Source organism: Hevea brasiliensis, chromosome 6, assembly GCF_030052815.1.
Source record: "Hevea brasiliensis isolate MT/VB/25A 57/8 chromosome 6, ASM3005281v1, whole genome shotgun sequence".
Lineage (NCBI taxonomy): Eukaryota > Viridiplantae > Streptophyta > Magnoliopsida > Malpighiales > Euphorbiaceae > Hevea > Hevea brasiliensis.
The window spans coordinates 84631039-84644993 of record NC_079498.1 but is presented as its reverse complement, the minus strand read 5'-3'; positions in this window follow the sequence as shown (position 1 = coordinate 84644993).

Genomic DNA, 13955 nt, shown 5'->3' with positions numbered 1-13955 from the left:
TTACCCTCAGGAGTTTTCAAAGAAATTCTCTTCAATTTGCAATCAACCATTGCCTGATGACGTGACAACCAGTCCATTCCCAAAATCACGTCAAACTCGTGGAAGGGCAACTCAATCAGGTCTGCCAAGAATTCATACCCCTGAATCCTTAACGGGCAACCCTTGTATACTTTGTTCACCACTACACTGTGGCCCAATGGATTAGTGACCAGAATGTCTTGGTCACTCTCCCCTACCAGTATCCCCCTTTCTACGGCTAGGTTGATGCAGATGTATGAGTGAGTGGATCCTGGATCCACCAATGCATGCACAGGTGTAGTGTAGAGAGAGAACGTACCCCTAATGACGTCCGGGGCAACTTGCTCCTCCTGAGCTCTAATAGCATAGCTCTTGCTGGTGGTCTGCTGTCAGGCCTCTCTGCTGGCTCAGATGCAGGCCTCTGTGATGGTCCTACAGCCTCAGACTTGCCAGATTTTCTACCCCTCTGTGGTGTAGGAATAGGTCCATGCGCTTGTGTTGGAGCAAATTGTAGTAGTTCTGCGTGGGCAGTTCCTTAATCGATGCTCGTCGACCCACATCTTAAGCGAGCACGATTACTCTCCAACACTCCCCCTTATGCCATTTCGTGCAATGTGGACATGCGAGAAGATGCAGGTGGTCCCTGAACCCCATCCTCGAGAGCGCCACCGATGGTGTGGGTGACCTCTCCTAGGGGTGAATCGTGGCTGGGCCCCGAGGTGACCACGACCTTGTGGCTGACCCGAACTCGTGCGGTGGACCTCGAACTTCTTCCTAGGTGCGGAGATGAGCTAGACCACGGTCCCCTCTTCTGTCTCTCCTTCCAGTCCGCTCACTGATTCTCACTTTTTCAACCCTTATTGCAGCTTCCACTAACTTGCTAAATTCTGTGATTTCCAAGGCAGTGAGCTGAATCTTTATGTTGTCATTTAGTCCCTCTTCGAATCTCTTGCACCTTTCAGCTTCATTAGGGACTATCTCCCTTCCATAGCGGCTTAATCGGACAAATTCCTTTTCATACTCGGCCACCGATACTGCCTCGCCTCGTTAATAAACTTTCTTCTTCTCTCTTCCAGGTATACAGTACCCACATATTTCTTCTTGAATTCTGAGAGAAAGAAGTCCTAAGTTATAGCTTCTGGCTGCACTTCACTGGATACCGTGTCCCACCATTCGTAGGCATCATCTTGCAACAAAGATATGGCAGCCTCTAAGTTTTGCTCGGGGTGCAGTGGAGTTGTTTTAGAACTCTGCCTGCCTGCTCAACCAATTCTACCGCAATGAGTCATCTTCTCTCTACCGAAAAATTCCAGTGTGATTTCTGTGGAGCCGGGGTGGTGGTGGTCTGGCATTACTCGGCCATTTGTCTAAAGAAATCGGCCATTTATCGAACATGGCTCGTGGAGGCAGAGCAGCTCGCTTGAGCCGGTGGAGTAGGTTCTCCCTACCCCCAGCCTCACCGCCGCAGTGGAGCATGACTCTCCACTTCCTCCTCGACTGCTCTCTGTGATGAAGGGTCCATATCCTATTCAAAATAAGAAAAACAAACAGATCTGCATTAGTGTCACCTCGACTCTTACAAATGCAATGCATGGTATGGACTCAATCTAGGCCCAGAAACGCCTAAACCGTGCTCTGATACCACTAAATGTGACACCCCTTACCCGTGTACAGTATACCCGAGTAAGTAATGCCACACGGTGTACCAGCACACTCTAATATACCTTAATTAATTTATATCATGCTTTTGAATATAATTTGTGAAAGATAACTCATTTAAGTCATTTATTGAAATCATAATTTATTTGAGGTTTCGAAAATTTTAATAAAATCCGGCAGAGTACCGGCTAAAAATGGAGAAAACAGTTCTTCGGAACCTGTTAAAAACACTTCCAAATAATTTCCAAACAATCCCAACTTCAATTCATCAACAAAATCTCAATATCAAGATCTCAACAACATTTCAATTTTAGTTCTCAATCATCCATCACATGTGATGATCACATATAAATCACAAATAAACATTTACTTTTCCATTTACAAACACCGTTTTCATCATTTACATGAACATCTAAATACATTACATAATCCAAATACATATGAGAAAATAAAATTTAATTACAAATTACCAAAATAACACCTAGTGTCCTACCAATGCATTGCAGAAGTTGAGGTGACACGGACACTGTGCAGAACTGCAGGATGGACTCACCCAGTCTGCGGTCTACTGGGCTCACGATCTGTATCTCCAAAACCTATGCGTGGCAAAAGCAACTCGCTAAGCAATAATGCTTAGTGGTGCAATAATAAAATAAAAGATAACAAGAAATAAATATGTAACAAATGTATATATTTTATTTGTTTTGAATTTGTGTATCATTAACTTTGTCCACTTTTATTCATTTGGTTGCCCCAAGTAACCTACACTAGACGACTAGAGTGGATAACGGGTAAACTGGCACTGGGTATCTAGTACCTCGGGCCGTCACACCATCGGTCACAAATTGCATCTCCCGGTGTGCAACAGAACAGCTACCAAGCTGTAAATAATCTCAGGCATAAGGCCAAATCTCAATGCAAGGTCAGAATGGCTAAAAGCCATGAAATCACAGAACGGCATATTGCCATGTGCAGTACTGCTAACTGAACCCTATTGGCATGCCAAACTATCCAAACCAATCTTGTTAGGTATACTAGGGCATTTGAAACTTTTAAATTCTTCAATTTGTGAATTTCAAGTTTTGGTGTTACTATTCACCTCATTGGTCAACAAAAATGTTGACTTTTGGATAGAAAATATGTACATTGACTTTGGCACTCCCAACATACCACATTTGGCATTTAAAACTTGTTGGAATTGGTCACCATTACCATTTCTAACTTAAAACCAAGAGGGCAGAAAATTTCAGTTTTTGAAGCATAAGTTTACTGTTCCATTAAGCACTGTTGCAGTGGGAATTTGAAGAAATGACAAACATGAAAGTTGTTCCTTATTTTGTCTAGTTGAATTTCTTTTTTTGAATCACTCCATTTGGAGTTTTGTAGCTCCAGATATGGCCCAAAAACCACAGTTGGCCGGATTTCCAAAACTGCAGAATTACCAAATCTATAGTACCATGAACAGTGATTGTGATTGCATATTTGAATAGGTTCTGGCCATAATTTGGGGTAGGTTTCTTCATGAAAGTTGTTTGCCTATGTCTTAGCTTGTTTCTGTAAAAATGTTAGGTCAATTGACCATATCTACAGTAAGTTATGGCCAAATGAACAGTTACTGTTCATTTGGTCATTTCTGCAGGTGCTGTTGCAGGGTATCCGGATTGGGGCCAACTTTTGGTCCTCTTGCTTTGGTCTTTTGGGCATGGTTTCTTCAGCAAAAATGTGCCATTATAAGCCTAGTTTCATATCCAATTGGCCAAATACCAATTGGACCAACACAACCAAAGATATGGCAGTCCAAGTGGACTGACATCTCAGCCACTCTGCTACTGTCCTTAGGCAACCTACACATTCACTTTGCCATGCTATATTTCAGTCCAAATTGTGGTCAACTTACCTAAAATGGTCACTAATTGACCATTAAAATGTTCTCTAACAATTTCCTAAGCCAAGTCAAATTTTCACTTCTCAAAACCCTAATTTCCATTTCCATTTCACACTAGTTACCCTAGTTAACTAGCTAAGTCATTATCCACATAATTATGTACTTCAAACATGATCTCTAGTCCACTTTAAGTCCATCAAAACTATCAAACCCATTCCTTCCATAGGGCTGCCGAAATCCATATATGTATATACATAATTTTTGTTCATTTTAGTTACAAATTCTTACTTAATTCAAGCTACTAACATGGAAAATAAAGGTTTTAAGTAGATAGGTGCACTAACCTCTTGTAGGCGGATTTTTCCCAACTCAAAACTTCACTTTCTTTCCTCTTCTTGGCTGCCAAAAGCTTCCCCAAGAGATATGGTCAAGTTTTAATGAAAGGGGTTAGGGTTTAGTGGTGTAACAAAGGGAGAAATTAAGCTTTGATTGAAAAAAATCAATGGAGGTTGTCTAGGGCATGTTTCGGCTGGCTTTTGGGGAGGGAGATGGCTGCTGTATTTTTGGTTATTTTGGTCTTCATTTAGTCTCTTTTATTAGTTAGCCAAATGATTGCTTAATTGTGATTGGTGGACAATTTTAAATGACATCACAATGATATCACAAATTGCATATATTGTATTTTTCTTTTCTTTCCTCCACTACTCATTTCCAATTTAATTTCTAGTAATGTGTATTCATATTTTATGTCATATTAATTATTTACTCAACTAGACAAGTCGGCCAAAAATAACCTCTGAAGGCGAAATGACCAAAATGCCCTCCGTTTGGCTTAACAGGTCAAAATTATCTGTACCGATTGAAAATTTTTTCTAGGTATTTTCTTGGCATTCTAATGCTATAGGAACCTCAATAACCCTTCTCTGGAGTCCCAAAAATTATTTTATAATTTTTCCCCCGGGTCTAGGGCTCCTAGTTGCGAGAACCGCAACTTCCCTCTGGATTACCCCTCGCTAGGTTAGAGGAGAAGATTTAGCAAGTTTTATATATGATGAGTTTATAGAATGGACATATAAATTATAATGGTTAGATACTGTGCTTGGTTGTAAAGAAATATACTATGTATTCTTTAAAGTTAAAATATGTTTGTAAGTTCACCAATACCTTTTAAGCACTTTCTTTGAGTATTTATGAATGTATGAAGCAATTATACTTTAGTATTTATGAAAGAAAATGAGAAGGTTTAAATTCTAAACTATTTTTAAAGGAAAATGAATTATGTTCTAATATAAATGCTAAAGTGTGATTGGTTATGAGTTGCATAGATCTTGGTATATATGGAATGAGCTTATGTTTTATAGGCTTTAGGTTTGCTACCGATTCTGACAACTTTAAGCTAACCCGATCCCTAGTGCAAGTAAAAGCTCCTAATTAAGTCGTTAATAATAAAGAAATGACAACAACAACGAAGAGCGTGATAATAATAATAATAATAATAATAATAATAATAATAATAATAATAATAATAATAATAATAATAATAATAATAATAATAATAATTAAATGACAATCAATATATTAAAAATAATTATTTTTTATTAATTAATTACGTAGGTTACAATATATATTAGTCTTAAATATAACTTAAATTATGAAAGAAAAATATAAAACATTCATGTAATAATATTAAAAAAATATATAATAATTACTAAAATAGGTCACAATTATTCAAATTAAGTTAATTAATTAATTTTTTATTTTAAATAATAATAATAATTATGATGATTGAATGACAATCATAATATAACAAAAATAATTACTTTTTTTTTATTAATTAAACATATATTACTATATGTATTAGCTTTAAATATGACTTAAATTATTAAAAAATAAACCATTATTATTATTATTATTATTATTATTATTATTATTATTATTATTATTATTATTATTATTATTATAACAAATATAATTACTTTTTTATTAATTAATTACATAGGTTCCAATATATGTATTAATCTTAAATATAACTTGTAAAAATTGAAACATTGATATAATACCATTTAAGAAAAAGGTAATAATTAATAATAAGCAAATCAAGCTCTTTTTGAGCCACGCGAGAGATAATTACTTGTTTTTTAATTAATTAACTAGCTACATACCTGTGATTTACACATAAATTTATTAATTTTTATTATTTAAAATTTTAATATATTTATATTTGAAATTAATATTAAACGATTATAATAGAAAATATAAATTTAATATTACATAAATTATTAAAAGTAATATATAATATATTAACCAAATAATTATTAGCATAAATTTATATTAATATTTTAAATAGTAATAAAAAATATATAAATAAAAAGCAAAAAAAAAAAAATATATATATATACTTTCATTTAAAAAATTGGAATCATTTCATTTTGAACACTATATTATCAATTAATATATTTTACGATGATTAATAAGTAAATAATTCTGAAAAAAAAAATCAAATTTAATTAAATAAATATCGTTGCATATTTTATAAATTTTAGCAATAATTTATAAAACTAAATTATATTATCTCTTGATTGATGGATTATGGAATTGATGATGTGGACATGGAGGTTGATTCTCATAATGTTGGCTTGTTTATAAGATCTTCTGATGAGAATCAAACTAAATTTGGTAGTGTTATATGGGATTGCAAATCTCTTTTACAGCAAGGAAGTAATTGCTGCATAAACTGGGTCAGTCAGCAAGTCAATAGAGCAACTCATACTGTTGCTAGAGGTGTATTAACTTTTGACAGCCATTTTCTTTGGATTGAGCTTCTAAGCTCATGTATTTGTATTAATGACAAAGATTGTGCTGAATAAAGATGTATTTTTCCTCTGAAAAAAACTAAATTACATTTTTAAATTTAAATGATAACAACACATATCATAATTGAATGACAATTAATATTATAACAAAATCAATAACTTTCTTTTATTAATTAATTAATTATATAGGCTACAACATGTATTAATCTTAAAAATGTGAGCTTTAGACAAAGGAAATAATTTTGCACAATCAAGTACAACGATTATTGAGTATAAAAAGAATTAAATAAGGTAGTTTTTATTAATTAGGTCATAAATTAAATAGATGGCTGCAATTAAATATAAATAGAAGAAAATTCTATTAATAGAGTGATAATTATTCAAATTAAATTAATTAAATTATAGTATTAAATTAAATTATTTTAAATAATAATAATAATAATAATAATAATAATAACCAATAAAATAAAAAATAATAATTTTTTTTAATTAATTACATATGTTACAGTATATATTAATCTTAAATATAACTTAAATGATCAAAGAAAAATATAAAACATTAGTGTAATAACATTAAAGACAAATATAATAATTACTGAAAGGATTCACAATTATTCAATTTAAATTAATTAATTAATTAATTAATTTTTTATTTTAAATAATAATAATAATAATTATGATAATTAAATGACAATCAATAATATAATAAAAATAATTACTTTTTTATTAATTAATTACATATGTTACAATATGTATTAGTTTTAATTATGACTTAAATTATTAAAAAAATAAAAAAATTAATATAATTACATTAAAGAAAATTATAATAATTAATAATTAATGAGCCAAGTTCAAACTATATTGTTCTTCTAATAATAATAATAATAATAATAATAATAATAATAATAATAATAATAATTATTATTATTATTATTATTATTATTATTATTATTATTATTGAATAATCAATATTTTAATAAATACAATTACTTTTTTATTAATTAATTCCATATGTTACAATATATGTTAACTTAAATATAACTTATAAAAACTGAAAATTAATATAATAACAGTTAAAAAATATAATAATTAATAATAAGCAAATCAACCTCTTTTATCATCCCGTAGTAGATAGTTACATTTTTTTATTTGTTAAATAGCTAAATACATGTCCTTTGTACGTAAATTTATTAATCTTTAGTACTCAAATTTTTAATGTATTTATATTTGAAAATAGAAAATATAAATTTAATATTACATAAATTATTAAAAGGTATATATAAAATATTAACCAAATAATTATTAGCATAAATTTATATTAATATTTAAATAATTATAGAAAATATATAAATGAAAAGGAAAATAAAATAGAAAAATTACACTTTCATTTAAAAAAATTGAATTCATTTCATTTTGAATATGATACTATCAATTAATACATTTTATTATTTTTTCATTTGCATATTTAAAGCTAATTTTAAAAATTTTTAGAATTCAATATCTAATTCAATTATATTTTTGGGTAAAATAATATTATGTACATTAATTATATGTAAATATGTTTAATAAATGAGATATTTAAGGAGGTAATATTATAATAATGAAGCAAATTTCTCTTTAAAAGTCAAGGCATATTTGAAGTGTTAGCAATGATATAAAGTATAAATTTATTATTTAATCAATATAAAATAAATTATAATAATTATTTTTTTATGAAAATAGAAAGATATTTCATTAAATGGAAAGAAAATATAAAAATAAAATATAAATCAACATATTATTTTTTTATAAATAAAATGATTAAAAACCAATAAAATAAAATTTTTAAATAATACATTCAATCGCAAAGTTTTTAAATTTTGATAATCAATTGTTAAAGAAAGTAATCATTTAAATAATAAAAATTAATATAGTAATGACAAAAATAATAATATTTAAAATAAAATTAAAGAGAGAATTAATTATTTACCATAAAAAAGAATTAAACACTCATTATTCAAAGAGTGATATATGACAGTATCATAAAAAAGTCATACTCGCTCTTAGTTAATGCTTTGCACATAACTATTAATAATATTAATATATACATATATATAAATAATTTTAGTTTTAATATACAAAAATAAAAATAATATTTTAATTTTTTTAGTTACTCTATATTTTATTTTTATTAATTTTTATGTAGACTAAACTTTTTATTTAATTTTTTTAGTGAGGATTTCATAATCTTATAAAAACAAAAATATTTTAAATAAAAACAATAATAAAAAATCAGTACAAATTTAAAATATAGAATAATTTGAGATTAGTTAAATCATATCATCATTTTAAAAAATATAAATAAAATTATATCCTCTTAATATATTAAAAATGTTTAAACATTAGCTTTATTATTAATTTTAATATTATTCTAAAAAATTATTAATAATATGAAGAGTATAATGATAATAAAAACAATAAAAAGAAGATACATATTTGTATTATATAAAATTTAGGTTTATACAATATATGTTAATATGTATTGATAGTATTGAAGCTAAAAATTAAGTTAGCTACCATTATATCTATAACTATTTCAATCAACTAGGATTTATATATCTTTACTGAATAAATGTAATTAAAATAATAAAATAAATGAAATTACTTTTTTTTTTTAAATTTCAAATAGATATTATCTTTATGAGAATCATAATAAATGTACGAGCATAAACTATAAAAATAAATATTGGTACTAATTATTTAAATTATATATTTATTATTATTTATTAAATAATTATTAATTAGCATATTAATTCCTTTATTAATTATTATTTTTTTCATAAAAAATGACATATGGCAACATTTGAGAAAAATATTTTTATAAAAAATACCATGTGTCAACACTTTGGGAAACCATACTTATTTTACATCATGCGAGGGAATTCTACGTGCTTTTGCACATGGCAAAATTATTTTCAAAATACAAATAAATAATTTCAATCTACATACTTTTAATTTTGATACATGAAAATAAAATAGAGTTATATTTATTGTTAATTACTCTATATTTGTTTTTATTATTTTTTATGTAGACTAAACCTTTATGTCTCAAATTTTTTAATGAATATTTTTATAATAAAAATAATACAAATATAGCAACATAATAGAAATGTTGATTAAAAATATGGAATAATTTGAGTTTGTTTAAATCATATGATCATTTTCAACACTTTAAAATATTAATATTTTTTATATTTCTTGATATATTAAATAAATTAAATATATTCAAATATTATCTTTATTTAGAGATACTAATAATATTTTAAAAAATAAATTTATTAATATGAAAAGTATAAAGGTAGTATAAAAGGAAAAAAAAATTATATGTATATACTATATAAAATTATAGATATATGCAATTAATACATATTAATATGTTACAACTTAACTAATAATGATGGTTGGTATTATGGTATTAAGAGGGTAATTATTAAATTACTAAAAAAAAGGTAATTATTAAATAGTTTATAATTTATATATCCCTTATTGGAGAATTAATAACTTATTTATAATTTAAATCAATTGATTAACTAATTAATAAAAGATAAAATTTAGTCACATGGCAAGCTCTTGAAAACTTTAGCCTACTTTAAAAGTATAGATAAATTACCTATGTTACAATATGTATTAGACTTAAATATGACTTAAATTATTAAAAAAATTAAACATTAATATAATAATATTGAAGAAAATTATAATAATTAATAATAAGTAAGCCAAACTCTTGTTGTGCCATATGGCAATTTCAACAGAAAACTTGCCACGTGGTTGTTTGAGGAAAATTTGGCTAGCTTTACGAAGATAGATAGATTTCCAAGCCACTCCCAACTCTCTCAATAATTTTTCATATACTTGATTTTTTTTTTGTACAAGAAAAAAAAATGCCATGTGAAAATTCTTTAAGACATCCAATAAATGGAAGATAAATAGAAAAATTATGAAAAATCAATATATTGTTTTTAATGTAATTTCTAACCAATGATACTTATAGTCTCGATGAATCATTGGATAGTCAACTCTCTCTCTCTCTTTTTTTTTTTTTTTTTTTTTGCTAAAGATAAAAATTTATTACACGAGCATAAAAGGCTTAAGGCCATGACAACATAAATCAACTACAACAGGGCAAATCCAAACTCAACCTAACTAAACCAATCAAATAATCAAATTAAACTTACAATCCAAAATAGGTAAACCAAGGTTTGAAATACTAAAAAGGATCCTAACAAGTTGCCCAAAACCTAGAATCAAACTAAAGAAGGCTTGAGGCCCAGAAAATCAAATCCTAGATTATAACTTGACAGATGAAGGACTCATGTGCAGTAGATGAAGCCGTTGCCCACCATTTAATTCCCACCCCAGAGCCCACCTAGAGCACCATGAACTAGCTTGAGGGACTCAAAATCAGCAACCCACATTGATCTGAAAACAAAATCACCTCTAGAGGAAGAAGTAATCCATAGGACCTTTAAGCAAAGAACCAACACACAAAACCATGGAGAGGAGCAGATCTGAAGCCAAGGGGAACACTAGGCATGGGGTAGAGCTCTTTGTGCATCTTCGGCAATGGAGAGACTGGATGCTAATGGAATAGCAACAGTAATGTCACTAAGAGGTACCCAAGCATACTAAAAGGAGGAACCCTGTAACACCCCTGACCCGGTCTGTAGTGTAGCCGAGTAAGGCATACCATACTCGGTGCCAGAACACCTTATTTTATCTTATTTTATTCCCAAATAATCTTTATTGTCATTTTATTTAGTCATTTAATTTATTTTTAATGGAGAAACTGGTGGAGTTTCCCCTATCCTATTATTGTTTGGCGTGTTTCACTATTTACCTATTAAAATTTTCAACAATATCATCCCATGATAACAATCTCATCTATATTCATCATAACTAATTAATTTAATATCATTTTCATAACATTATCGTTACCATAATTTCAGATATCATCTATATATTTCAATTGCATTTTTTTTTATTTCCATACAAATCTAATCATACTCAGTTCATATACAAAAAAAAAAAAATTCTCAACTTCATTAATCTACATAATTTACAAACTAATTATATAAATTTATAATTTACATGATATACAAATTAATTACATATAAAAGAACTAATTTATTAATTTACATTACATACCTATTAAATACAATTTCATAATTTACTTTACAACATAATAACTAAGTATATTATACAAAATACAAAATATGACCTATATGGATTCTATCTACATGCATTGTTAAGAAGGTGACAACCTTAGACACTTCTGCAGATCCGGACTTCAAAATTTCAGTATAATATCCACTGGACTTTATCTTCGGTACTTGCACGAAGGAAACAATCCATCGCGCTAAGCATTTCTGCTTAGTGATGCAATAATATAACAAAGAAATACTATACAAATAAACATAGAAATGAAACGTAATTTGGATAATTAAAATTTAATTATATTTCATATGAAACATCTAATATTGACAATCTTTTATTCTAATTTGTTCCTCTTTGCAAGTGCTTAGTTCATAAATTTTACAGTAATAATATACAACATACAAATATTCTAAAAATATTTATTTTATGCTTATATTATTGTGAAAGATGCATTTGTAATATTTATTTAAGTTAAATTTCTTTTGCTAATCTTTTTATCACCTCACTAAATACTTTCTAGGTATCTTGGATCATTTCATAATAAATAAAAATTCCTAGAGTTATTTCATAATAATTGAATTTTAGAATTTATCTAGTTCATTTAAAGTCTTTCTAATAAATAAAATTTTAAAGCTAATCTAGTTTATTTCTGGTCTTTCTTACTCGTTTATTTAATTTTCATTATTCATAATAAATTTCACTGCCCAAGTAACCTATGACAGGTTGACTAAACTGAATAAACGGGTCCTTGGCACTGGACACCGTGGTGTCTCAGGCCGTCATACCATGGGACGCAAAAATGTCAACCAAGTATGCAATCAATAGAGCTGACACAGGGCATCACAGTGCCTCGGGCCGTCATACCATTGGACGTGAAAATGCAAAACATCAACCAATGGCTAAAAAGCCATGGTAACAAATACTCGGGCATACAAGCCATGAATGTGGGCATAAAGCCATAAATACAGGTATAAAGCCTTACGCAGTACTGCTCAAATAATCCTCTATTCGCATGCCAATCTATTCAATATGACACACGTGTCCAGGCAATAAATGGGCACATTAGTATCATTAAATATTCATATATTTTATTATTTCATTATATTTTTCTATTTATATTTTATAGTATTTTAATTCTAGTTATGATGGAAGCATAATTTTCAAATCATATTTCTACATAATATATGCATTCATTATATGATCTATATTGAACACAATTCACATCAATTATTTTCACATACCATTATACTCAAATCATTCTTCCTTTCTCTCATGATGATAACTAATGTCCAATTCACACATTCATGTGATTCATTTATTCATTATAATATTTATATTAATTCATAATTCAAGAAGTATTTTACTCACTAAGTATTTATGATTCACTTTAATTCCTCTCATGTACCATTTATTGTACAAGGTGTTATTATCTTATTTGTAATAGAAACATAAGTCCTAATGTTAACTTCATCTCATTTATACTTAACAATCCATTTAGGTTAATTTCATTTCATATTTCAAGTTGTATTGCTTATGTCCTATGAATTCTACTAGTGATGGGTATATAAATCCTAACTACCTATTCACATAACTTAAGTGTTCATTAAGTCATTTAGGTGAATTACCATTCCTATTCTAAGTAATCCATGAACATTTCATGGATTTCAAATTTCATACCTTAATTTTCTCTAGCAATTTAGTTCTTACATTTTGTGTCATTTTATTTACTGTTCACATTACTATTCATATAAATTTTGACTATTTAATAAATAATAGGATTACGAATTCTAATTTTATAATAATACCACATTTTTTGTTTTAAATTTATTGGCATTAGTTACCAATTACAATTCAAGGCTCCCTAGGATTATTTCCAAATTTTCAGATTTTGTAACCTATGTTTACTGTTCCATTGGACCATTCTACAGTGGGATTTTGGCTAACCTTTCTTCATCAAAGTTGTTCCTTAATGTTTCTAATTTAATTTTCTTTTTGAATAACTCTATTTGGAGTTTTGTAACTCAAGTTATGGTCAAATTACCATAACTGGCCGGATTGGTTATTGTCTAGAATTTCTAGGTAATTTTGGGCCTAGCAGTTTTGATGAGCTAATTTTGGTTGGCAATTTGATTAGGTTATGGTCAGAATTTGGGTTTCTGTTCTTCATGAAAGTTGTTATACTATGTCTACGCTTTTCATGGGTTCAAAAATCATGTCATTAGGACTTCTCTATACAAAGTTATAGCTATTTGAACAATCACTGTTCATATGGTCATTTTTCCAGGTCCAGATTTTGGTTACCCGGATTCAGGCAAATTGTTGGTCACTCTAAGTTAGTTTTCTGGGAAGGGTTTCTTCATGAAAAATGTGGCTTTGTGTCCCTAGTT